The following is a 27305-nucleotide window of genomic DNA, read 5'->3' as shown; positions in this document are numbered from 1 at the left end:
CTCTTGCTTGGAACTGCACCACCAATTCCTGGAAAGCCACCTTGGAATGCTGAGTTTCAAGCTGGGATCTGGCCTTTTTAGAGACAAGGCAACTTACACCAACCTATTCAACCTAAAAACTCACTCTGGGACTTTCCAGCAGCAACGAGAACAGAGATGTTTATTATTTTTATTTATATTATAGCTTTACAAGTTGTGAACTTTACAGTATTTTACTAACAAGTTATAAAATGGCTTTGTATTTATCTTTACAAGGTCTTTTAAAGAAAAACTATTTAAATAAGAAATTATACTTAAATTATGTTTACTTTTAACTTAATAACTAATCATACATGCCTCGTAATGTGGACTTTTAAAATTACAAAATACCACCCAAACCCATGAAGAACAAGGTGAAGAAGGACTAGCTTCTGCTTTAAAACTTTTATCTTGTTTTCTATATATTACTATATTTTAAAACTTTAAACTCTAAGGTTTATATTATATTATTATATATTATATTATATTATATTATATTATATTATATTATATTATATTATATTATATTATATTATATTATATTATATTATATTATATTATATTATATTATATTATATTATATTATACTATATTATATTATATTATATTATATTATATTATATTATATTATATTATATTATATTATATTATATTATATTATATTATATTATATTATGTTATATTATATTATATTATATTATATTATATTATATTATATTATATTATATTATATTATATTATATTATATTATATTATATTATATTATATTATATTATATTATATTATATTATATTATATTATATTATATTATATTATATTATATTATATTATATTATATTATACTATATTACACACTTTTAATTAAACTACACACCTACAATCTTATTGTTATGATTTAATTTTGGAAGTTTTTTCTAGGGACTCAGGTCAAATGCAGTGTTTTCTTGGGCACCTGTGTCTTCTATCACAGAAAGTTTCTCTCACAAACAACTTTCCCTGAATGTAGGCACCGAGAGTTTGAGTGACCAATCAATACAGGGTAACAACTTGTTAATAGGTTATTACAATAAAGTTATTAGGTTATTACAATAAAGTTATCAGGTTATTACAATAAAGGTTCTAATAGGTTATTACAATAAAGTTATCAAGTTATTACAATAAAGTTATGAGGTTATTACAATAAAGGTTACGATAGGTTATTACAATAAAGCAATAGGCAAGAAAGCTCCTGACCAGCTGGAGTCCCAGACTAGCTCTGTAAAACTGGATAAAAAGCAGTTATGTCTCGGGTCTGTTGGTCAAGGTGACCCCAAGAGTGTAACAAGAATTCAGATTTCTTCCAAAGAAGAATTCTGAATGTGCAGGATCAGCTTCTCAAGGGTGTTTATTGTCCCTTATCCAGAACATTCTCTCTCTGCCCTGCTGAGCTCTGGCCAGCAGCTCGGCCATGGCATTCTGTCTGCCCTCAGGGCAGTGTTTGCATTTTATACCAAAAACTGCCTGTGCCATGTTTACAATAACGTGCCAATATCTGTCATTTATGTTGGACAGTGTGTCTGTGCCTTAAACCAACAGAAAAGTGTCACCAGCACAGCAAGGCAGGGAGGGCAAGGAGAAGGAGAAGAAGGGCAGGACATGCCCAAATCCATCTTCACCCCCTGAACCTCATTCTAAAAAGCCCCAAAATTCTACTTTTTCACCCTGTGTTAACTCAGCTACCACACCACTCAAACCCTTGTGGCTGTAATTCCTCAAGCCCCACACTGCTCCCCCAGGACACCGCTGCCACCTCCCAGCCCGTGGAAAATGGCTTTTTTCCCCTTGGACAAAGGGAAAGCCTGGCTGTGCTCTGCTTCACTCCTCATTTGCTGGGCCTGGATTAAGTGTGGGGATTATTGAACATGTGCTGGTGCTCAATTAATATTTCATTGCTGCTGGCTCCTGTGTGGGCTGCCTGTTCTCCTGGAGTGCTCCAGCACCATGGAAACGCTGGGAGAGATTTTCCCTTAATTGCATGAATGGTTGACAGACAACAGCACAGCACCATGGAATTAAGCCCTGATGGCTCAGGAATTCTCAAGAGCTGCTGCTGCTGGTGGCTTAATTTTGTTTTTAAACCTGGCAACATCTGCTCATGTCCAGGAGAATTTGTGAAGGCTTTAATGTGATCAGGTAAGGAATCTCTGTGACAGGGGGAGAGTAATCACCAGAGCTAAACTCACACAGGTGAGCCCTTGAAACTCAGGGAGAATTCCAGTCAGGAAAAAAATAAAAACAAATAAATGTTTAAAAGTTATCAAAACTAATGACATGCTGCTTTTTCTTTTAAACTGTACTTTTATGGCAAGTTTAATTCCACACATAACCACCCCTTGGCTTCAGGATTGCCAAGGAAGGAGTGGCTGGGCACCATTATCCAAACCCAGGCAGCTCTAAATCAGCTTTTTGTATTTCTCAGGTTAAAATTGTCCCGTCTCTTGCAGGACAGAGTCCTGGCAATCCCTGAGCATCCTTATATAATGAAGCAGGTTTTTGTGAGCAGGGTTTGTGCTGCTTGATTCACCACACTGAGACTCCTTGGGATGCAGATTATCCCTGTTCCCAAAGCCAGCAGGATCACCTCAGGAATTTCCCTGAACTGCACCAAGTTTTTGCCATTTTATTAAAGCAGAGCTTGAAGTGTTACATCCCCAAAGCTGCAGCTGAGGCTTAGCCCCAGATTAAATATCAGTTTCAATCAGTTTCAGACCCATTTATTGTTAAGGATCCAATGCTCCTCTAAAGTTTTCTTGGAAATTTAAACCTCACAAGCTCCAAACTCTTATCAAAATAACTCCCTGATGATTTTAACCAGCACAGATGATAAAGGGGAGGTTGGAGAGCTGGGAGATCACTTGGTCATGGGCCCGCTTGTCTCAGTCTCTGCCAGAACTCTCAAAGAGCCCTAATTTAAGAAAGCAAATTATATTAATTGCATTTATCATTATTATCATGAATGTGCCATCAGAAACTCCGAGTGACATTTGTTTTGGTTTGTTTTTAAAATGTTTAAATGAGCTGGATGTGAGCCCAATGCCAAGTCTGAACCGAGGTATTGCTGGAATCCTGAAAAATTCCAGTTCTGAGTTTAGAATAAATTGTCTCTGTGGCCGTTTTTAAACACACAGCAGTACAGTCTGGACCTACACAGAAGCTCAAACTTCCAGTGTTCAAAATCCAGGCTTGAGCTCCAAGGCCCACCAAGCTGGCCCTGAGCACTCCCAGGGCACGGGGAGTCCATCCCCAGGTACCCATTTGCTCTCCAGGACAGAGCCCTGATCCCAAGGCTTCAGCAGCTGAACTGCCCAAAGTTCTTCCCAAGGCTTCAGCAGCTGAACTGCCCAAAGTTCTTCCCAAGGCTTCAGCAGCTGAACTGCCCAAAGTTCTGCTACGAAGGAAAGTTCAAAGCATTGCCCAGCCGTTAACTGGTGCTGAGCTCAAGACTAAGTGAAGAAAAGCCCAGCTCTCAGTTCTGAAGCACAGGAGTGCTTAACCCCCCTGGGCAGCCTCATCCAGCTGGGAGTCTCTGCTGGGATTTCAGGCCATGGTCCTGCCCTGCAAACACCACAGAATCCCGGATCCCTGAGGCTGGAAAAGCTCTCCAAGCCCATTGAGTGCCAGCTGTGCCCAATGCCCACCTTGTCCCCAGCCCAGGCCTGGGGCCGTTCCCTCTCCTCCTGTCCCTGCTCCTGGAGCAGATCCCAAACCTGGCAGGAGCTGTGCAGAGCCAGAAGGGCCCTGAGCCTCCTTTGCTCCAGGCTGAGCCCCCTCAGCTCCCTCAGGGATTCTCCAGCCCCTTCCCGGCTCCCTCAGGGATTCTCTGGCCCCTTCCCAGCTCCCTCAGGGATTCTCCAGCCCCTTCCCGGCTCCCTCAGGGATTCTCCAGCCCCTTCCCAGCTCCCTCAGGGATTCTCCAGCCCCTTCCAGCTCTGTTCCCTGCCCTGGCCATGCTCCAGCCCCTCAGGGTCTCTCATGCAGGGCTGACCCATTCCAGGGGGTCTCTTGTCCACCTGGGCACCCCAGGCCTCATTTCCAGGTGTTGTCACCATCATCCCCAGGCCTTTCCCAGCTTTCCAGCCCCTCTTTCCCATCCTGGAGCATTCCAGGGGTTGTTGCCAGCCCAGTGCAGGGCCCTGTTGACCCCTGGGTGCCAATGGCGCAGTGACCCTGCAGAGCTTCCCGCAGCTCCAGCAGCTCCACATTCCCACTGAAACACGGACAAACCCTGCTCGGGGTGTGAGCAGCCCAGAACAAACCCTGCTCGGGGTGTGAGCAGCCAGAACAAACCCTGCTCGGGGTGTGAGCAGCCCAGGACACCCCACGGGGGTTCAGTCCCAGCAAAGCCCCATGGCCCGGGGGGCTCTGGGCACGCTGCCCTCAGCCCAGTCAGTTCCCAGCAGAGCCGCTCCACCCTCCTGGCACGGCTCGCTCTGAGAACGCACAGCCAGGCTAAAATTAGAGGTGTTGCGAGTGCCTTATCAGGGGAAAAAATAAAAATTGGCTGAAAATAATGGATCTGAGCTAATTCTGGACAGGGCTGGCTGTATTTCCTGTCAGGAGATTGCTCAGCACCGAGCACTGGCTCTGCTGGAGGAGCCTCTCCTGAGACAACATTTGGTGTTTGATCACTTCCCATTCCAGCACAGGTGGAGGAGAGATGTCTGTAAGTGGGAGAAGGAGCCCTCCCTGCCCTGCAGCAGCGTTTGACCCCAGCTCAGGCTGGGAGGAGAGCTGGGAGCTCCTGGGCAGGAGGATGTGACCTCCAGCCGGCACAGTCCCTCTGCCTGGAGCAGCGTGGACAGGAGGTTTGGCTGCTCATAAATATTCCCCAGCCCAGAAGCAGGAGCTGGGCAAGAGCCAGGGCAGGGATCGCTCAGCCTGGCTGAGCACAGGCTGCAAAAAGGGATTCTGGAGCAGGAGATGCACTGAGGGCACGGGCCTGAGTGAGAGCAGCCAGGCTCTGGGGGTGGACACACATTTATTGGAACAGAAAACTATTGTAAATGCAGGTGAAGCTGGTGGGCAGAAATGGTGATGTCTGACTCCAGCTCAGAAGGCTGAATGATTTCTTTATTGTAACTACACTATAATACATTAATACACTATTTAAAGGAGATACTAAAACTACACACCTACTTTTTTGAACTCCCAAATCTAACTCCTCACAACTGGTGACTCTCTCAGAGCCCAGCCCCAGGTAGGTTGGATTGGCCATCAGCTCAAACAATCCTCACCAGAATCCAACCAAGCATCACCCCAGGGAAACAATTCTCCACACACATTCCACATGGGAAAACAAGGAGCAGAAATATAAATTGCTTTCTCTTTCTTTCCTCTGTGCTGCTCTATGAAAAAATCCTGAGAGAAAGAAGAATGTCCCTGCAACACCAAACAGCCTGTCCTGTGCTGCCCTCTGGGCCAGCTCCCACCTCCACCTGCAGGATTTGTCCTCCTTCCAAGGCTCTCTCAGCATTCCAACATTTTCCCAGTCCCAATATCCACACAAAAAGCCAATCCCTTCTCCTCCTTATCAGCTGCCCCTGGACCAGTCCTGGAATTCCTTCCTGTTCTCAGTCAATGGTCAGGCAAGTCTCTCAGTCATCAAAATCTGCTCTGCCAAAATTAAGACTTTTTTAAAAGTCTATTTAAGTCAAATAACCTCTTCTTGCATGAAGGTCATTTTTAACAACAAGCTCGAACAATTTTAGAACAGCATCTCCTCCTTTTCAGCCAGGGCATATTTATTTTAAAAATCTGTTGGCTAAAAACTGAAGAGTTGAAACTGATAGGAAGGAGACCAGCTGATAATAGTGTACAGTGACCTAGAAAAAATTCAAATTACTGCCATTTTTGTCCATAGCTTACAAGCAAATGAAGTACAAAAACTTGCCAAAGTTGAACTGCACACAATGAATTCAAAGCCCACTCAGAGTAAAAGGCACTGGAGGGCTGCTGAGGATGCTGGAGCTGCACTGACAGTGCCTGATGGAGAGGAGCTGTCAGAGCCTGCTCTGCCCCCAAACACTGAACTTCCCCCGAATTGCCCTTTTTAAAATGCATTTTGAAATTACATTCCACAGAACTGAACAGATTACACAGCTCCACCTGCACAAGGCTCCACTGCAGCTACACAAGAACCAGGAATATGCCAGGATGGTCATGGAATATTGGGATGGGTTCAGAGGGAACTTAAATCCCACCCAGTGCCACCCCTGCCATGGCAGGGACACCTCCCACTGTCCCAGGAGCTCCAGCCCCAGTGTCCAGCCTGGCCCTGGGCACTGCCAGGGATCCAGGGGCAGCCACAGCTGCTCTGGGAATTCCATCCCAGCCCCTTTCCACATCCCAGGGAACAATTCCCAATTCCCAATCTCCCATCCATCCCATTGTTTCAGTTTTGGGCTGATTTTTGTTCAATTCCTGCTCTAATCCCTGCCTGTAAGCACAGCCTGCCCAGGACTCCTGGATCTCGAGGATATTTCAATTGCCTTTCCCCACAGCCTTTGGCTACTTCCCAGACTTCCAGGAAGGATTTCACAGCATTCCAGAGTCTGCAGGGTATTTGGCCAAGGAGATCTGGCCTGGATCAGGCGCTCAAGGATCACACACAGCAGCTCCAACCTCTGTCTGCTCCTGGGCATCCCTGCCTGAGCCCTCTCCCTGAGCAGGCAGGTTCCCAAACAATGTATTTTTGGGATTTAAACCGCTGCCAATGGGAATCTGGAATGATCCATTCCTTATGACAGAGCTTAAACCACCTTTTCACAAACAACAGCTTTAATTGTATAAAATGATACCCAAGGACTCAAAGAGTTCCTAAATTCTCCTGAAAAAAAGGCTCACCTCATTTCACCCCATGGGGATAAAGTAGCACTAAACCACCAAACTCAGGGAAATTTTGGATTCCAAAGCCTGAGAAGCTGGAAAAGCAGCACTGCTTCTCCACACAAATATTGGTGCCACGTTTTTGCTGTCCTGACATGAAAACTGCAGGAAGGTTTCTCAGGATCAGCTGCAGCCCACAAACCCAACCCTTCCCACTCCCTCAGCTGCTCCTGGAGGAGCTTTTCGGGATTAGGAAAACAACACCACCACCGTGCGGCCAGGATCCAGGACAGGAGCAGGGAAGGAGGGCAGTGTTGGAATCTGAGGTATTGATGATTCCCAGATTGTAGAGAGTCTCTGTCTGTCAGCCCCACTGCCAAAGAAGAAGCCATAATTGGTCTGTGCTGGTTTCAAGGTTGTTTATTCTGTTTATCTCTAACATGTTCTGCTGCCCTGCCGCAGCTCTGTCCTGCAGGGCAGCGTGTGGGGCTCTGCCCTCAGTGGGATGGTACAAACATTAAATACCACAAACTACCTGTGCTGGATTTACAATAACGGGCCAATATCTGTCACCTCCTCCTGCTTTGCCAAGCTATTTGGCTCTTCCAAGCCTTTTCAGTAGCTCTAGAGAAAACTGAATTTCCATTTTTTTCCCCCAATAGTGCAACCTCAGCCATGGATCAGCAGTGGAAACAGCAGCAGGAGCATCCTAAAGGTTGTGTGAATACAAAACATGCTCACTCCAGCTGGAATCGTTTGGGCACTGGTGGAAATCTAGGAAAATCCTGGAAGAAAATTCTCAGTAAATATTTAGTTGCATTTCCTAGTGAGCAAGCCAGCGTCTCCCTGCCAGGATTCCTGGTGTTTAACGTTCCTGCCAGCTGCCACCTTCCACTCCAGGAACATCTGCATCCCACAGACTTGCAAGGAACAAGTGAAGGCCCAAAGCCATCGGGAGAAAAGCCTGGAAAAAGGGATAACATTCCCATTTCCTCCCTGCTCCCAGGAGCAGCACAAGCCCAGGCTCTGAGCATCCCCCTTCCAGCAGCTCTTCCCGAGGGGCAGGAGCTGGGAGCCCAAACTGCACATTCCAGCTTCATCCCACCCTTGGAGCCAGGGGCTCCCAATCGCTGCCCTCGGGAGCATTCAGTGGGTTCTGTCCTTGTGCTTGGCACAAATGAACATTCTGGGGACAAAATGTTTGCAGTGAGCCCACGGAGAGGAGGCCAAGGGAAATGAGGCTGGAGCAGAGCAGCAGCTGCTGCACTTTTGGGGAATAATGGAGCTGATGAGCTGCTCTGAGGGAGCTGGGCACAGCTGCAGCTCTGGGAAAGCAGCAGCACAAAAGGCTCCTGCTGCACCCTGAGCTGGGCTGGGGGGTCCTTTGGGGATTCATTTTTAATTAACTGCTGTGGGGGACAGGAGAAAATGTCTCCAGCTGAAGGAGCTGCCAGTTAAAGGCCTGGGGCAGAGGCAGAAAAGCAGTTTTTTCCAGAAGTACAGGAGTAATCCCATGGAATCCTAGAAAACCATGTCAAACAAACACCTTCAAGGCAAATTTTCTAAAGAAGCACCATAGACAAAAACTCTCTGCATCCTAAGTACAGCTATTAAATCATCACAGCAAACTTTCATTTGTTACCACAATTTGCACCTTCCATTCTACAAATTGTCTCAAGAGTGGATCATGCAATCCCAGGAGTGTGAGGGATAAAACAGGATTTATTTATCCCAGCTCCCAGGAAAAATCTGATTGATCCCCACAGAGTTGGCTGGTTTCCCTCTGTTATTTTATTTTTTTTTTCCCTTGAAAAGTCAAAAGATGCCTCAGACTTCCTGGATGGATAATTGAGGCATTTCCAGCTTTTCTTTCCATCCTGAACTTTCTAGGACCAAAAACTTCAGCACAGGCAAGGGCAGTAACAGGAACTGAGAAGTCCATAAAATATCTAAATAACAGCTTTTAAAATATAAAAATTATAGCTAAAACAATTTCTGAATGTGGATAAATAGCCAGGAAATTTCCTCCTGTTTGATCCAGGTAGATCTGAGTGGCAGACCCCACACCACAGAAGGAAGTGCTCCCAATACAGTAAATATTCAGCTTTAATATCCCTCCAAGCCAGCAAAAAGCAACCTCAGCTGAATCTCTTCACTCCAGCACACTTAACATCCACTCTTTAATTAATTCTTAAGCCAAATGACTGGAGGGGGGGAAAGCACAAGTTAATTAACATATCATGACAGTCCATAAAAACCCTGGGACAGGGGCATAAATTATAAACCAGAGGCAAAGCAAAAGGGCTCTCATTTAGGATTGGCTCAGGAACCTGCATTAATTAGGAGTGTTTGAAGCCAGGACTGCTCATGTCTCTGCCTCCAGCCAGGGATTCAGACACTTAACCCCAGGTACAGCAGCTCAAATCCGTATTTTCTGTAGTTTTTTTGCTCTGCACCTTTGGATCCCATGAAAAAGAAATAAGGTTTTCATCAAAGCTCCATCCACCAGGATGGTTACGAGCAGGGGTTGTTAATTATAGATTAAACATTCCTCCAAGACTTTGAAACCAGCCCAAATAAACCAAACTCAGCATTTCTGAGTAGCCAAAGATCGCTGAGTTTCACACACATTTTCATTATTGGGATACATTGAACATCGCATGAATTCTCTCCTGCAAAATGCTCTTTGTGCACAGCACCTACAGTAAATTAAAGTTTGTGTCCATGTTTTGTTACACACAATCCTTTCGTCCCCTTGAGAGGATTTGTTTCCTATTATATTCAATAATAATAATTATCAGGCTGTGAATTGATTATTATTTCTAGACTAAGTGTCCCAAACGTTCCTCCTCAATGTATTTATTCATCACAAAATTTTCACTCTAGTTAATAGGTATTTACATCCTTCAAGTAATAAAAGGCACATAAATTCAATGCCTACAAGGTTAAGGGATTTGCAGCCATAAAAATTTGTCATATTATTCATGGTTTCAAGGCTTTTCTTTATGATTTTATAAACCAGCAGCAAAATCATGTGGTTTTATAAAACACTGCAGAAGAGCTACTCAGACATTTGTGTGAGAGGAACAGAACTAAGAGCAGTGAGTGGATTAAAGAATATTTTCCTACCTGGCATCACAAAGGGATGGAGGGATGGAGGGGATGGAGGGGATGGAGGGATGGAGGGATGGTGGGGATGGGGGGGGTGGAGTGATGGAGGGGATGGAGGGGATGGGATGGAGGGATGGAGGGATGGAGGGGATGGAGGGATGGAGGGGATGGTGGGGACAGGATGAAGGGGATGATGGGGATGGTGGGGACAGGATGAAGGGGATGGAGGGGATGGAGGGATGGAGGAGATGGAGGGGGATGGAGGGATGGAGGGGATGGAGGGATGGAGGGGATGGTGGGGACAGGATGAAGGGGATGATGGGGATGGTGGGGACGGGATGAAGGAGATGATGGGGATGGTGGGGATGGTGGGGATGGTGGGGATGGTGGGGATGGTGGGGATGGGATGAAGGGGATGATGTGGATGGTGGGGATGGGATGAAGGGGATGGTGGGGATGATGGGGATGGTGGGCATGGGATGAAGGTGATGGAGGGCACGGCAGGCCCAGCCCGGGCAGCTCAGGGGGCTCCTTGTATCCCATCTGGGCAAGAGGAGGGGCTGGCCATGGTAATGGGGCACTTCAGTGGGAAAAGGAGGAAGGTGCAAGGGGGACGAGGAGCTGATGCAGCCCCACTCCAGAGAAAGGGAATAACCCCGTGCTCAGTGGGACAGGGGGGAATGGAGGATTCCTCAGCCTTTGAGCTGTCCTCAGCTGCCCTTCCCACACCAACCCTCCTGGAACTCTGTCCAAGCACAGTCCCTCCAGCTCGAAAAAGCACCAAATCAGCTGAAATGATGGCAGCTGATAAATCCCACAGAACTGGGTTTTTTTTTCCTAAGAAAAAAACCCTTTATTGTAATGAAATGCTGGTGATTGCTGCAGTTTGGCTCCAACGTCCATTTCCCCCCAGGCACATCCAGCCCGGATTGGGCTCTTTGTCTACAAAATGTTCTTTTTCTAAAGTCTGTACCACACATAAAACCCCTAAAACCCAGCCCTTACTCTTCAGCACCCTGAAAAAACGATGGATGATATTCTTGGGGGAAGGGATTGTTGAAATGTTTCAATGCACAGCTGAGCTCTTCCCTCGTTATCCCAGTGCCACAATGAGAGTTGGGAGTTAAGGGCTCTCATCTTTCAGCTCTTGCACATTTTTAAGCTGCTTGTTCCATTTCTCTCCAGATCGGGCAATTTGCTTTGCCTACGAGTGGAGAAGCTGTTGCCCAAAAATGAAAATGTGGAGAGATGAGCAGGAAGGAACTTTGTGAACCCCAGTGTGGGTGGATACCTGAGCTGCTGTTTGTACACTGAGAGCAAAGGAAAGAAAGTCTGGAGCACAAGGAAAACTCATTGTACACCCAGAAAAACTCACTGTAAGAGTATTTTTGAAGACCTGGAAGTGCTCTAAATAATTTTTAAAGCTGCCTATGTTTCCAGTTGATGGGCTGGCCTCTCCAGGTGGTGGCTGGGAAGCTGCTCCCAGTCCTGGGCTCTCCCAAAGGTTTGGGGCACGGGGTGGAAGGAGGGGATTCTCCCTCTCTGCTGGGCTCTTGTGAGACCCCGTCCTGCTTTCAGAGACAGGGTCTGCCACGGAAGGTGGGAACACTCCTGGAAGGGAAAGCTGACCCCTCCCTCCAAATCAGTGTGACTTTGAAACTGGGGGGCTTCCAGGCAAATGCGTGGGACAGGCAATGACAGTTGTTTCCTGTTAATTATATAAACGTATATACACCAGAGCAGACAACAACCCCCACCAGTGACAGAAGTTTTCCCACCTGTTAAGCACCATTTTCCCTTTGGTGTGGTTATGGCCACAACCAGCTGAGGACGCTGGTGACTGAGGTAAAACCATCCCCAAGATGTGCCCTCAGAGCCCAGAATTCCTTCCCAAAGCCATCCAGCCCTGCCCTCTGGCAGTGGAAGCCATTCCCTGTGTCCTGATACAGAGCTGGGCAGGTAAAGGTGTTTGGGATGGGGACTTTGGTCTGTGGGAGAGGACGTGGAGGGTTTGGGGGGCAGTGGAGAAATGGGAACCTGCAGCAGCTGTGGAGGTGTTGATGTTCTGTACAAACAGGAAAGGTTTGTTCCTGTGTTTTCTTTTTTTGTATGTGGTTTATGTTGCTGAAGTTTTTTTGGGTTTTTTTATGATACAGAAACTTATCAGCAGTAACTACACATATTTCTATTTGTCAACATAGAGGCTGAAGAGAATCTAATGCTAAAATGTGACTTTATGCAAAGGAAAATAAAAATGTGTGGTTGGTAGAGGGGCAGAGCACAATGATCCCTCCCTTTCCTTCCTGCAGTTTGCATAAACCCTGAGGGTCGAGAAGGAACTTGGAACTGGACATGGCTGTGGACGAGGACACGAAAACCAAACCACTCTTGCTTTGCCTTTGCTTTCCCAGCAGAGCTCAGTGCTCCTGCTGCTCCTGCAGGGTTTGGGCACTGGGGCTGCTTCTGGTACTGCTCAGATGATTCTCTTCTCACCTGTCAGCTCAGCTCAAAAACTTGGTTGACCTCAGATTTGTTTTAATTTGGCTGGAGATTTGCTTAAAAGCTTTGCCTTCTCTTGATGCTTTTGCAAGGCAAAAGATAAGTGAAATCCAACACCTGGCAAATAATAACTTTCTAAAGGGGAATCTTTGTCATTTGAAGAAATCATGTGCTGTGGGAATGATTGGATCCTTTTAATTAAAATGTGCTTTTCCTTTCCTTGCATTTATTCCCATGTGCACGTGCTCCTTATGTTCAAAATTAGGGGATGGAGTGACCGTGGAGCTGTTGGGATTTTCCTGTGGGAAGGCAGGAGGGGATGGAGCAGAGGAAAGGCTGGAGCTGAGGCAGGACACTTCTGTACTGGCCACTTCCAGAATAACCTTCATTGCACAGAGGGATTAAATCCTGGCAAAACCAAAGTGAAGGTGATCCCCCCTAACCCTCCTCATTCCACAGCATGCCAGACTGCTCTGGCTGGGAATGGACCTCGAAGCCCATCCTGTCCCCCCTGCCATGGCAGGGACACCTCCCACTGTCCCAGGAGCTCCAGCCCCAGTGTCCAGCCTGGCCTTGGGCACTGCCAGGGATCCAGGGGCAGCCCCAGCTGCTCTGGGAATTCTGTTCCAGGGCCTGCCCCCCCTCAGGGAACAGTTCCTGCTCCATGTCCTGTCTAGCCCTGCCCTGTGTCCATGTGAAGCCATTGCCCCCTTTCCCTTGTCCCTGCCGAGGTGGGATCCTGGTTACACCAGGTCAGCTCACTCCATGGAAGTTCCTCAGCTCCAGATGATTTTCCAGGCAGCCCAGCCGCTGCTGTGCCTGGAGCTGCTGCTTGGTCCGTGGGGAGCAGCAGGGTCTGCTTTGTGTCACAGGAACGTCTCCCGTGGCATGGAGAGCTGCTGTGCTTCCTCAGCCTCCTGCTGCCCTGCATTGCCCTTATCCCATTGATCTGGGGCGAGGGCAGATCCCTCTGCCAGCAGGGAAATTCTCAATGAATCTCCATGATTTTCTTGACCCGTGGGCTATCAGCCTGAGGCTGGCTCTGAGCTTGGACCTGCTCTCTTTTTAGGGAGGCTGTGGGAGAATGCAGTGACCTCCTCATACACTGATTATGCAGAGTTTATCTCCCATTCCCACATCTGCCAGAGCTCAGGGACTGCTTGGACAATGCTCAGGCACAGGGTGGCAGCATTGGAGTGTCTGTGCAGGCCAGGCCCTGGGCTGGATGGTCCTGTGGGATCCCACTCAGGATAGTCCGTGATTCCATCCTTCTGCACTGGGTGATCCTGTGGGATCCCACTCAGGATAGTCCATGATTCCATCCTTCTGGACTGGGTGATCCTGTGGGATCCCACTCAGCATAGTCCATGATTCCACCCCCTGGACTGGGTGATCCTGTGGGATCCCACTCAGGATAGTCCATGATTCCATCCTCTGCACTGGGTGATCCTGTGGGATCCCACTCAGGACAGTCTGTGATTCCACCCCTCTGAGCAGGAGAGAATCCTCTGGGACGCTTCAATAGCTCGTGACTTCCCTGCAGCCACCCTGTGCCCCTGCTCCAGGCTGATCCCAGGTCTGGGCTGTATTTCCCATATTCCATCTTTCTGAGACCCAAAGGATGTGTTTTTCCTCGCATTTGATGTTGCAGATTGGATTCAGGCTCACTGCACTTCCAGGGCAATTCCGTTTCCATGCTGAGGCCCAGATCCCTCGTGTTGCCCAGGATATCTTTATCCCTGGAAACAAAGGACCAGCACTAAGCCTTGAATCCTGCCCAGCTAAGCCTGAGGCAGGGCCTGGCTCCCAGCCCCGGCATTCTGAGAGCTGGGGTCAGCCTGCTCCCTCCCAGCCTCACATTCCCTGGATTTGAGCATTCTCTGGCATTTCTCACTGCGTTTGATGAAGGGTTTGTGTCCTCCCGCCAAGGCCGAGCCACATTAGTCAGAAGAGTTCTTAGAAACTCCGGCTTTCATTTACAGGAAAGTTCTGTCACTGCTCTCCTCTGTGTCACCAGGAGGGAATGGGGCATCCAGGAATGCTGAGCTCCAGTTCCCAATCCACTCTGGGGGCTTTGGCACTGCCCCTCTCTGGACACGGGAGTTGGGGTGCTGCTGCTGCAGGGCCAAGCAGGGCTGGGAGCCACAGCTCCCATGCCACACATTTCTGGATTGAGTGGACTGCAAGGCACAAACTCCAGATGCCCTTGAGTCCCAGCACAGCTTCCCAACACGCCCATGAATCACTGGAATGAGCCTGAGCCCCATGAGTGCTCTGTAATTATTTTATCTGCTGCTGTGTGCTGCTGTTTGCTGACAAATGCAATTGTTATTCTTCCCTTTTATCATCTCCCTTTTATCATCCAATCAGTAGGGAAATATTGATTCTCTCCTGTCTTTCTTAAGGGTGTTGGGAGATGGAGTTGGAGCCATGGCTCCCACCCTGGCAGCCTGACAGAATCATGGAATATCCAGAGCTGGAGGGACCCACGGGGATGATCCAGCCCAGCTGCTGCCACCCCAGCAATCCCACCCTGTGTCCCACAGTATTCCACCAGCTGGGGCCTGGAATGCTGGAGCGGGGCAGGAATTGAAAGGTGCTTCCCCCCAAGTTTTCAGCCATCATTTCTAACCCTTTAAACACCACTGAAAATTTGTTTTCTTTCTCTTGTAAATCCCATTTTTCACACACATCCCCCCGATGGATGTTTATCCAGAGCAGCTGCAGGATTTGGGAAGGAAAGTTTACCCCTTAGGGTGTGTTTTTTCCAGTATTTCCCTGTCTGCCTGCATTTCCAAGCTGCCTGTTGGGTTCTCACCAGGACACCATTATTGACATTGTTACTGCTGACTTTTAGTGGCTCTTGTGTTTCACAAGAGCAATGGGAGATCTGTGAGGAACAGAGCAGAATTCCATTTCAGCTGGGAGCATTTCCCAAGGGAGTGTGTCACAAAGGCTCTCAGAATGAAGGAATTCTATTTAGCTGATGTTAATCATTTATAATCATTTATCTCTCCTCTTCCAGGCTTCCATGAGGACAGATGAACGTAAAAGGAATTCTCTTGCTTGGACACGGAGGGAAGAGCAGAAACAGAGCCATTCCAGCCATCAGCTGTGTGCTCTGTTCCCAGGCTCCATGGCAAGCCCACGGGCTGCTTTTGGGGAGGGATTTCATCCAAGCAGCCAGCTCTCAACTCATTTCTGCAGCATCTTGGATCAGGCAATGGGAAGTTTGGATCCAAAGTTTCTGGACACCTCCATCAAAGATTGCACAACAAACACTTGTCTGAAGAGGGAAATGCCCCAGGAGGTGACGTGGAGCTGCTCCTGCTTGTTTCCAGATATTTGGCTCGTTGACCTTGGGTTTCTGGGGTTGCTTTTGGGGTGTGCTTTGCTCTCCTTGTGTTCAGGGTGTGTTTCCCTCAGGGGCTGGGCTCTGTGCTGCCTGCAGTGGGGGAGAGCTCCCCTTGTCCTTCCTGCCTTCCCTGAGGTGACAGGAATAACAAGGGAGCTTAAATCCCACCCAGTGCCACCCCTGCCATGGGCAGGGGCACCTCCCACCGTCCCAGGCTGCCCCAAGCCCTGTCCAGCCTGATCTGGGACACTGCCAGGGACCCAGGGGCTGCCGCAGCTCCCTCAGCCTCTGCTCCCTGCCTGTCTCCCAGGAATGTCTGACCTTGGAGAACTGTGCTGGTCTCCTGCTTCTCCGGGTTCTCATCCATGCTGTGTCCTCTTCCAAAGGTTTGTTGTGGACTCACTTTGCTTCCTAATACCAAATCTGACATGAGGCCCAGGCAGCAATTCCCAGGAGCTTCATCTGGAGCCGAGCCTTTGCCAGCAGCCACAGCTCTGCATTCCCAGAGCTGCTGCCTTCATCCAGCCTGGGTTCTCTGGAAGCTCTTCCCAGGAGCTCCAGGCACTCTTGGCAGGAGTCCAGTGCACCTCCTTTGCTCTGATGGAGCGAAGCAGAAAGTGAAGGACCACTCGTGAGGTTCCACCTCAGCATTGCTCAGTGAAAAGAGGACTCTGGAAAAGAAGTTTTGCTGCCCCAGACTCTGGGCTGGGCTGGAGGGGAGCTCCAGGACACCTGCCAGGAGGAGCCCTGGTGTGTTTGGGGGTGGGAGGATCACGAGCAGGGGAGAATTGAGCCCAGGCTGGGCACTGCCATCCTGCAGGAACAGCCTGTCCTTGTCCCAGCTTGCCCAGTGGCCTAAAGTGTTCAGAGACACTTTCCAGCTGGCAAAACGGATCACTTCTGATCCTAAACCCTGATTCAAGTTCCTTCTGTTGTGTCTTAAACCCACCCTGCATCTGTCTGTGACTTGCTCCTTTTCCCTAGAAACAAATTCCTTTCCAGCTTGGCCATGGGGCTCAGGATAATGACTGGAAACTCCCCTGAGACTCCAAGAAACAAATGCCTGCATTTACAGCAAAGGTTCCACTCAATTTACTCCATGTTAAACCCATTCCTCAATGAAAAGTCCAAACAGAAGCACTGGGCTCCGAGGGGATGTGGGGAGGGCCAGAGCTGGTCCTGCCAGTCCCCGATTTTCTGTGGGTGGGTGGAGCAGTTTCATTCCCTGGTGAGGAATGAGCTCTGTTACCCTGGGAATGAAGGCCCTGGGGATTCTGTTCAGTGGCAGATACTGAGGCACCAGCTCTGCCCTCTCGGGGATTCGGGCTCCCTGAGCCGTGATTTATCACCGTGTTCCTCTCTGACACCAGATTTCCCCCTCCGAGAGGCCATTCACTGCATCTCCTGCAATTCCCTGAGCTGCCTTCCCTGGCTGCTGCAGAGCCTCTCTGCCTTTGAGGCTGGACCAGAGCCCTTAATTTGACAAGTGCTGAGGGAGCTGCTGAGGCTGGAGCTGCATTTACCCTTGCAGGGCTGCTGCCAGAGCCGAGCCGGGCTGGGCCTGGGGTCCTTTCCCAGCTGTGCCTTGGAGCTGCTGAGAGCTCGGGATGGGCAGCCAGGCAGGGCTTTCCTGCCTCATGTCAGGCACCGTTCCCCTCCACGCTGAGAATCTCCTGGGGATTGCTCCCCTGCAAGGTGAGAATCCCTGGGGGCAGCCTGGGCCTGTTTTCCTGAAGAGACTCCAGGTCCAGGGCCACCTTCCTGGTGCCAGGGTGGCCCTGGGGGTGACACGGTGACCCCTGGCTCAGGCAGAGACACCTCCCCTTGCTGGCACTGCTCCCATCCTGGCTCTGCAGGAGCAGCTGGCTCTGGCTGCTGAGGGATGATGGATAACGATGGAAAATGATGGATAATGATGGACAGAGATGGACAGTGATGGTTAATGATGGACAATTATGGATAACGATGGACAATGATGGACAGAGATGGACAGTGATGGACAATGATGGAGAATTATGGATAACGATGGACAGTGATGGATAATGATGGACAATGATGGATAATGATGGACAGTGATGGTCAACGATGGATAATGATGGACAGTGATGATGGATAATGATGGATGATGGACGATGATGGATAAAGATGGACAATGCTGGATGATGGACAGTGGATGATGGACAATGATGGATGATGGACAGTGATGGTGGATAGCGATGGACAATGATGGATAGCAATGGACAATGATGGATGATGGATAATGATGATGGACAATTGTGGATGATGGGCAGTGGATGATGGACAATGATGAATGATGATGGAAAATGATTGATGATGGACAGTGGATGATGGACAATGATGATGGATGATGGACAATGATGATGGATGATGGAGGATGGATGGGCTGTGCTGCCTAACGATGGCTCAGGACAGCAACAGCAGGAGCAGCTCCAGCATCGAATCACAGATGAGGAGAAGTACAGGAGTGTTCCCTCAGAAATGAGAGGGACTTTGTGCAAAGAGGACCCCAAAGATCCTCACTGGGCCCTGCTGGGATGGGTGGGCTGTCCCAGTAGAAGTGGTGCCCCCACCCATCCCTGCACTGCAGAGGATGACAGCTCCAGCCCTGGCAGATGTGCTGCTGATGCCTTGGGTTAATTGGCTTTTCCAGGGAAATGCAGGACAGCTGAGGGCTGGTGGCCCTGGCACAGCTTTCCTTGGTTCCTTCATGGAGCAAGGAATTACAGACATGCCCCTTTTTATCACTGGGTGATTTTATAGTTTATATGAGAATGTGTCCGGGGCTGGGAGGATCCGGGAGAAGGTGCCAAGTTTCCAGAGGGAGCTGAGGGGTCTCTCCCGCAGTTCCTGCAGCCAGGAGCTGTTCCAGTGAATGAAAAAGGCTGGAAGAGGAGCCCAGTGCAAACATCCCTTTGCAGCCCTGTTTATTGAAACGTGCTTTTATCGCCGCGCAGAGGAAGGAGAAAGTGGCTGTGTTTAACCGCGGAAGAAAAATATTTATGTAACTCCAGAACTTGCCTGGCTCTGGCTCCCAGCGCTTGGCAGGAGGTTTCCTGCAGGTTTTGGCACCTTCCCTGGAGGTCTGGGATCTCTGTGGATCACACAGCCACGGAGCAGCAGCGCTGTCACCAGCACTGTCCCCGCAGCCCTGCTCCCTCTGCATCGCTGGGACCCGGCACGGCAGGAGGGCACAAATCCAACAGGAAAATGGGACCCCGGGCCTTGTTCCCTTGGGATGGAGGGGCTGTCCTCAGCATTCCATGGGGGAAAGAGCTGTGGGGTGAGCGTGCAGCGGGGATGGAGCTGGGGCAGCTCCTGGGACAGGTCCTGGGACAGGTCCTGGGGCAGCTCAGCCCTGGGGCAGTTCCTGGAAAAGTTCCTGGGAAAGCTCCTAGGACAGCTCAGCCCTGGGGCACTTCGTGGGACAGCTCCTGGGACAGCTGGGAAGGGAAGGGAAGGGAAGGGAAGGGAAGGGAAGGGAAGGGAAGGGAAGGGAAGGGAAGGGAAGGGAAGGGAAGGGAAGGGAAGGGAAGGGAAGGGAAGGGAAGGGAAGGGAAGGGAAGGGAAGGGAAGGGAAGGGAAGGGAAGGGAAGGGAAGGGAAGGGAAGGGAAGGGAAGGGAAGGGAAGGGAAGGGAAGGGAAGGGAAGGGAAGGGAAGGGAAGGGAAGGGAAGGGAAGGGAAGGGAAGGGAAGGGAAGGGAAGGGAAGGGAAGGGAAGGGAAGGGAAGGGAAGGGAAGGAAAGGAAAGGAAAGGAAAGGAAAGGAAAGGAAAGGAAAGGAAAGGAAAGGAAAGGAAAGGAAAGGAAAGGAAAGGAAAGGAAAGGAAAGGAAAGGAAAGGAGGCAGAGCAGCGGCCCCGCACGGGAAGGAAGGGCAGGTCTGGGAGGGTCTGTCCCGCCGGGGAGCTCCTGAGAGCGCAGGAGAACCCGAAGGATCGCAGCGGGAGGAGGCGGCCGAGGCAGGGCCGGACCGGCTCCAGCCCCAGTGCCGGCAGCGCCGGGCCGGGGTAGTGTGGCCGAGCGGTCTAAGGCGCTGGATTAAGGCTCCAGTGCCTGCGGGGGCGTGGGTTCGAATCCCACCGCTGCCAGCTCTGTTTTGGCGCCCCAGGGACCCGGGCGAGCTTCAGCAGCGGCCCCGGGAATCTCAGGATGTCATCCAGGATGGGATCCACTCGGGATGGGACCGTGGGAAGGAATTCCCGGCTGGGAGGGTGGGAGGCCCTGGCACAGGTGCCCAGAGCAGCTGGGGCTGCCCCTGGATCCCTGGCAGTGCCCAGGGCCAGGCTGGGCACTGGGGCTGGAGCTCCTGGGACAGTGGGAGGTGTCCCTGCCAGGGCAGGGGGGCACTGGGTGGCTCTGAGTTCCCTCCCAATCCAAACGTGTCCATTTTATGAAAAGCCACAAAAAACCCCTGATAATTTCCCTGGGCTCAGGTGGGGTTGTCCCATGTGTGCCCCACTGGTGACTGCTCTGGGGGCTGACACACACAGCATTAATTCCCTAAAAACGGGTTTGCAGAGATGAGCAGGGCCAAGCTGGAGCTGCTGCTGCTCCTGCCAGCGCTGACGGAGCTGTCTCTGCTAAGCCAGGGCTGCTCTGGGCACCAGCCAGGACGTGGTGGGAAGGGACAGAGGTGAACAAAGCAGCCTGGCCTAAAACCAGGAGGTCATGGCACGAAAAGAGTAATTTTGTGGTTTGGGAGGAGGAGGAGGATGAATGTATCTAACACTGAGCCCTGGGGCTGGAACTGGGCAGTTTTCATTGCATCATCTCCACAGGCCCTGCACATGAAAGGAAATTATTTGCAAATTATGGAATGGTTTGGGGAGGATCATCTTGTTCTTTAAGGTCCTTCCCAACCCACACCATTGGGTGACTTTACAGCATTCCATGGGTCCCTGTTATTTGCTGCTGGATCCAAACCAAAAAGGGAGTTTTGTTCTGAGTAACAGGGATCCTGTTCCACTGGCTGCTACTGCTGCAACCAAAATCTGGGGTGGTTCTGCTCCAAACAAGATGGATTTGGGTGTGTCCTGACCTTCTTCTTCTCCTTGCCCTCCATGCCTTGCTGTGCTGGTGACACTTTTCTGTTGGTTTAAGGCACAGACACAGTGCCCAACAGAAATGACAGATATTGGCACGTTATTGCAAACATGGCACAGGCAGTTTTTGGTATAAAATGCAAACACCGCCCTGAGGGCAGACAGAATGCCATGGCCGAGCTGCTGGCCAGAGCTCAGCAGGGCAGAGAGAGAATGTTCTGGATAAGGGACAATAAACACCCTTGGGAAGCTGATCCTGCACATTCAGACTCCTTTTGGTGCATTGGGAAATGAGGATTTTACACTCCTGGGGTCACCCCAGCACCACAGACCCTGAGCTTCCCTGATGGAAGAAAATGCTGCTCCTTCTTTCCAGAGTTGCTGAAGAGCAAGAAGCTCATTTTCAGCACAACTCGCAGAAAAGATATTAAATATCAACATTAATGAGATCAGCCTGGCTCAGGGCAATATTAATATTAATTGGATTTGGTCGAGCTGAAGAGGAAACCATGTTTAACCTAATGCCTGTAATAAATGAGGAGGAAGGGAGGAGAGGGAAGTTTTCTGCCTCTATTAAAAAAAGCCAGAGCAGGACATAAATAACATTTGAGAGATGCCATCGCAGGGGAGGGACTGCAGGGACCTGCACGGGGACCTCTGAGGTCCCTTCCACCCAAACCATCCCTGATGCTGTGTCACGTGTGGCCAGGAGGAAAGTGTCACCTTGTCCCAACCACATCCACAGTGCCACAGCCCTGGCACAGAGATCCCAGCAGGAATAGTAATTGTTGGTTACCTGTGGGTTTTATTGACTCCTAGACTGTACTTAAAGGGAAAACTTTTTAATTTCAGCGGGATTTTTCAGCCAGGTTGAGTCTGCAGTCTGAACGGAGAGATTTAATCCCTCAAATAAATGTGCAGGGCCACAACTAATGAGGCCATAATTATGTCCTGTTTAATGACATTATTATCTCATAATAGTGCAAACAGGATGTTCCTGCTCCCCTGGGCAGATTTGCGACAGGAGAATGATTTAACTCCACTTTTCTGCATCTTTTCTCTGTCACAAACCTCCCAGGGTAATTTATGCAAATGTAATTGGAGCACCCTGGGCTGTGGAAGGCGGCCCTGGATGCCCAAACCTGTCCATGTGGGTGCCCAAACCTGTCCATGTGCTGTTGGAAATGCAGGTGAACCCGGTGGGCAGAGATGATGTCTGACTGCAGCTCAGAAGGCTGAATGATTTCTTTATTATAACTATACTATAATCCATTAATATACTGTTTAAAGGAGATACTACAGCTACAAACCTACTTTTCTAACTCCCATATCTCACTCCCAACTCATGACCCTCTCTGAGAGCCCAGCCCCAGGTGTGTTGGATTGGCCACCAGGCTCAAACAATCCTCACCTGAATCCAACCAAGCATCACCCCAGGGAAACAATTCTCCAAACACATTCCACATGGGAAAACAAGGAGCAGAAATAGAAATTCTTTTATCTTTCTTTCCTCTGTGCTCCTCTATGAAAAATCCCGAGAGAGAGAAGAATGTCCCTGTGACAATGTGTGTCCCCAGACCTGCCCCACGTGGTCCCCACTGTGCTGAGGGTCCCCAAAGGCCACAGGAGGGGCTTTAGGCTCTCAGTGCTGCTTTGCAGGGTGGGATCAGCTCTCCTGGACATTCCCAGAGTGTCCCCCACGGTGCCACGGTGGCTCAGGCCTGGCTGGGACAGGAGCTCCCAGAGCTGAATTCCTGAGCTGGGAAGGCCAGGTGGGATTTGGGATCATGGGTGCCCTGCTCTGCTTTCGCCAGGCCTTGTCTGGGGGCAGAGGAGGAGCTGGAATGAGGTTCCTGATCCCCCAAATCCACGGGGACCCCCGTGCCCAGGCAGCCTCCACGCTGAGCCCGTGCTGGCCATTCATTCCTCTGCTTCCCAACAGCAGCTCTCACCTCTGGAGGATCCTACAGACCAGGAGAGGGATAAAAGAGGTGGAATGAGGGGGGAGAAATTCCTGCCGTGCCCCGAATAATTCCCCTGCTCCTCCTGCATTTTCCTGCAGGCATTGCTGTTTGCCACGGAGCAATAATGGAAACAGCAAACACATTTCTGTTTGCCACGGAGCAATAATGGATATTTATGGGCTGCCCACTTTGCTCACGTCTCCCAGCTGAGCTGACGCCGCTCAATGGGGACGGCGTGTGCCCCAAACCGGGGGAAGAGCTCAGGAATTCCGGCTCCGGGGCCAACGAGGCACAGCCATGAATTAAATCCCACCTTGGCCGGGCCTGGCTCAGTGGGAGGGATGAGAGGATGAGGTTTTGAGGTGTCCTCCTGCACTGGGGATGTTGTGGCTCAGGCTGTTTTAGCACAGGCTCATGGAACGCCCTGATGGAAGGGACCCCCAGGGATCACTGATCCAACCCTGCCCTGCACAGGCACCCCAGAATCCCCCCTGTGCCTGGCAGGGGTTTATGCCGTGTTTTTCCCTGTTTCTCATCCCCCACTGCACCTCCCCTCCACAGGAAAGAATTTCCTCTACCCTGAATTCCTGCTGTTCCACTGCTCCAAGGAGCTGTTATTCATCAAATTCCCTGCTTAAAGAGCTCTTTCACATCTCTAATTTATATCATTTCCATTCCTCTGAAAAACACTCCTTAAAGCTCATCCCATTCCCCTGCCCTGGCAGGGACACCTCCCACTGCCCCAGGCTGCTCCACCCCAATGTCCAGGGCACTGCCAGGGATCCAGGGGCAGCCACAGCTGCTCTGGGAATTCCATCCCAGCCCCTCCCAAGGAACAATTCCCAATTCCCAGTCTCCCATCCATCCCTGCTCTCTGGCAGTGAAGCCATTCCCTGTGTCCTGTCCCTCCCTGCCCTGTCCCCAGTCCCTCTCCAGGCCCTGCCAGGGGCTCTGAGCTCTCCCTGGATCCTTTTCCTCTCCAGGGGAGCCCCCCCAGCTCTCCCAGCCTGGCCCCAGAACCTCCTCTGGACTGATTTAGGAGATTTTTTTAAATTAAAGCATGTCCATAAAGCACTCACAGTAACACACTTTCCACTCCAGGGTGTTTATTTTATCAATATTGAGCAAATATTGGCACCTCTGCAGCTGACTTGTTTAACCAAGGGGACGAGCCTCATTAACGATGATCTTCATTAAGGGTGATTCTTATTTGGGGTGATCCTCAATTAAGGGTAATTCTCATTAAGGGTGGTCCTCATTAGAGATGATCCTCATTTCTGCTAATGAGAGCACATGATGAGGGGTTTTGGGGTTTCTGTTAATGAGCAGCACATGATGAGGGGTTTTGGGGGGTTTCTGTTAATGAGAAGAAAATGATGAGGGGTTTTGGGGGTTCTGTCAATGAGCAGCACATGGTCAGAGGTTTTGGGGTTTCTGTGAATGAGTAGCACATGGTCAGGGGTTTTGGGGTTTCTGTGCATGAGCAGCACATGATGAGGGGTTTGGGGGTTCTGTCAATGAGGAGCACATGATGAAGGGTTTGGGGGGTTTCTGTCAATGAGGAGCACATGATGAGGGGTTTTGGGGGTTTTGCTGAGCTTGGGGTCACGTTGGCTTGCAAATCTCAACCCCAGAGTCTTTGTCTGAAACACCCCTGGGACCACAGGGTGAGGGGCAGGGGGGACAACACAAAATCCAAACGTCCCCCAGAGGCAGAGGAGTGATGGGAGTGGGACAGTCCCTGAGACCCTGGAGGGGGCTGCAGCTCCAGCCTCCCCCAGCACAGGGAATGTTTATCCCAGGATTTCTGACACTTGCCAGGGCTCCCCTCAGAGCTCCAGGCTGGACACAAGGGCCACTCTGCAGTCCCTGTCCTTGGAGCCCAGGCTGGGGAGGTGCTGGGCAGCCCAGAGCTCCCTCTGAGCTCCTTCCAGCACGGAAGAACCTGAACATCCAGCATTTAAATTTTCCCTGAGGGTATAAAACAACAGTTTCTAATCCATCCTCAGTTCTCAGTTCCCAAAGGAGCCTTTGGGAATTTATGCTTCTCAGGATCTGGACTCAGGGGAGACAGAACAGCTGATTCATTAAAAATAAAATTAAAAAAAGCTCTTTACGTGTGTCCTCTAATAAAAGTCAAAGTTGTTTTGAAAGCTTTCTTCTAAGAAATACAACCACAGAGAGAAGTGACACATGTTAACAAATCCCTGTCTTTTTTATCTGGAAAATTGTGCACATGGAAATTCCTTCTCCAGGCCCAGGAGTGTTTTTCCTCACTGGTCTGTGGTGAAGGGAATTCATCTCCGTGGCTGTCCCGGGTTTGGGAGCTGCAGGGGGATGGGGATGGGCTCAGCCTTGGCTGGAGATGTCAGCTCAGCTGGGGACACTGTGGGGACACTGGGGATGTGCAGGGACACTCCTGGGGGTGTCCAGGTGTGGGAACCCAGGGCTTCCCTCTGGCTGCCCTGGGACCCTGGCTGGGGTCAGGAACCCCCCTGGACAGAGCCCCCAGAGACACTGGCTGTGATCTCTGCCCATGGAAAAGAGTTTTCAATCTTACAGGATCCATTACCAGCTCTGAGGGTTTGATATCAGCAATAATTAAGTGTGGCACGGGTGCAAAAGTAAAATTTTATGATTCTAGATGAAGGATCCAAAGGGGACAAGATGGAGGAAATTGGGTGTGCCTTGTCCTTTTTCTCCTTCTTCATGCCCTCCATGTTTCACTGTGGTGTTGGCATTTTTCTGTTGGTTCAGGCTGGGGACACACTGTCCAACGTAGGTGACAGATATTGGCACGTTATTGTAAATCCAGCACAGGTAGTTTGTGGTATTTAATGTTTGTACCATCCCACTGAGGGCAGAGCCCCACACGCTGCCCTGCAGGACAGAGCTGCAGCAGGGCAGCAGAACATGTTAGAGATAAACAGAATAAACAACCTTGAAACAGCACAGACCAATTATGGCTTCTGCTTTGGCAGCGGGGCTGACAGACAGAGACTTTTACAATCTTGGAATTATCAATAGCACAGATTCTGACACCAGGGACTCTCCTGGGGATGGGCAGCCACAGCTCCCACCGGGGCCTGTCCCGGTGCTCCAGGCTCTGCAGGAATCTCCCCAGGGCCCAGCCCTGTGCAGACACCCCGTGTCCATCACCCTGGGCAACTTCAGCCTCTCCTGGCTGCTGGGGGCTGAGGAGCTGCCTCAGTTTCCCTGTGCCACCTGAACCCCAGATGTGGCACCTGAAGCCCAGATGTGGCACCTGAAGCCCAGATGAGCACCCAGCTCCGGGGTCTGCCCCCCCAGCAGCCCGGGAGTGTCCCCTGCTCTGTGACACCTCCCGAGCTGGGGGTGCTGGTGCTCCTGCACTGCTGGGACTGTCCCATTTTGTGTATCTTGGCAGGATATCCAGGAGAACAAAACCTGGCTCCCTAGCAAGGGGAAAAACTTGTGTTTTCTTTTTATTTATTTCTTTGAAACAGCTTCCTCTGCTGCTTTCCATCCCCAGTGCTGCACAGAGATCCTGCTGAACCAAACTCTGCTGTTGGTTTGCAGGGACAGAAACAATCCCCTGGTGCTGCAAGTCCTGGTGAATGTCCCCAGAACCCAACTCTGGAGGAGCTTTCAAACCACTGCCGTGTCTGCAGGCTCCTCTGTCGCCTCCTCCAGCCTGAGAAATGAGAAGCAGTGACGTTCCAGGCTGGCCAGAAGGAATAAACCACGGGACAGCTCTGGGGGCTGGATTTGAATCAGGCCATGTCCCAGAGGGCTGGTGGAAAGGGCAGGGGGTGCTCCTAGGGACGGGGGGGATGGAGACACCACCAGGGGGATTTTTGCTGCTGTTTTGGGCTCACAGGCTGGGGCAGGATGTTCTATTGCAAATCAGGTGAACCTGGTGGGCAGAAATGGTGTCTGACTCAGCTCAGAAGGCTGAATGATTTCTTTATTATAACCATACTATAATGCACTAATATACTGTTTAAAGGAGACACTAAAACTACAAACCTACTTTCTCTAACTCCCATCTCTAACTCACAACTCCTGACCCTCTCTGAGAGCCCAGCCCCAGGTGGGTTGGATTGGCCATTAAGCTCAAATCCTCACCAAAATCTAATCAATCACTCCAAGTAAACAATTCTCCAAACACATTCCACATGAGAAAAACAAAAAGTAAAAATAAAAATGGTTTTCTCTTTCTTCTCTCTGTGCTCCTCAATAAAAAAGTCCTAAGAGAGAGAAGAATGTGCCTGCCACAGAGCCCTGCCCACATCCCTGTGGCTGAGGGGCCTGGGGACATCAGCCCACACTGAGAATTGTCCTCAGGACAGGGCCAGGGCACAGCTGGGACACCTTCAGTGCCAGGGCTGAGGGGAAGGGGACAAAAGGAGGCCCTGGCACAGGTGCCCAGAGCAGCTGTGGCTGCCCCTGGA

General features: G+C 50.2%; 1 non-coding gene across 1 annotated transcript; it reads left to right on the top strand.

Annotated features, from left to right (window-relative positions):
* Positions 1-19872: 19872 nt before the first annotated feature.
* On the top strand, positions 19873-19954 carry TRNAL-AAG (transfer RNA leucine (anticodon AAG)). The gene has a single exon. It is a non-coding gene; the product is annotated as a tRNA-Leu (tRNA).
* Positions 19955-27305: the final 7351 nt, after the last annotated feature.

Source organism: Taeniopygia guttata, chromosome 8, assembly GCF_048771995.1.
Source record: "Taeniopygia guttata chromosome 8, bTaeGut7.mat, whole genome shotgun sequence".
Taxonomy (NCBI): Eukaryota; Metazoa; Chordata; class Aves; order Passeriformes; family Estrildidae; genus Taeniopygia; species Taeniopygia guttata.
Note: the sequence above shows the minus strand (reverse complement) of the source record. Positions and strands in the feature narration are given on the sequence as shown.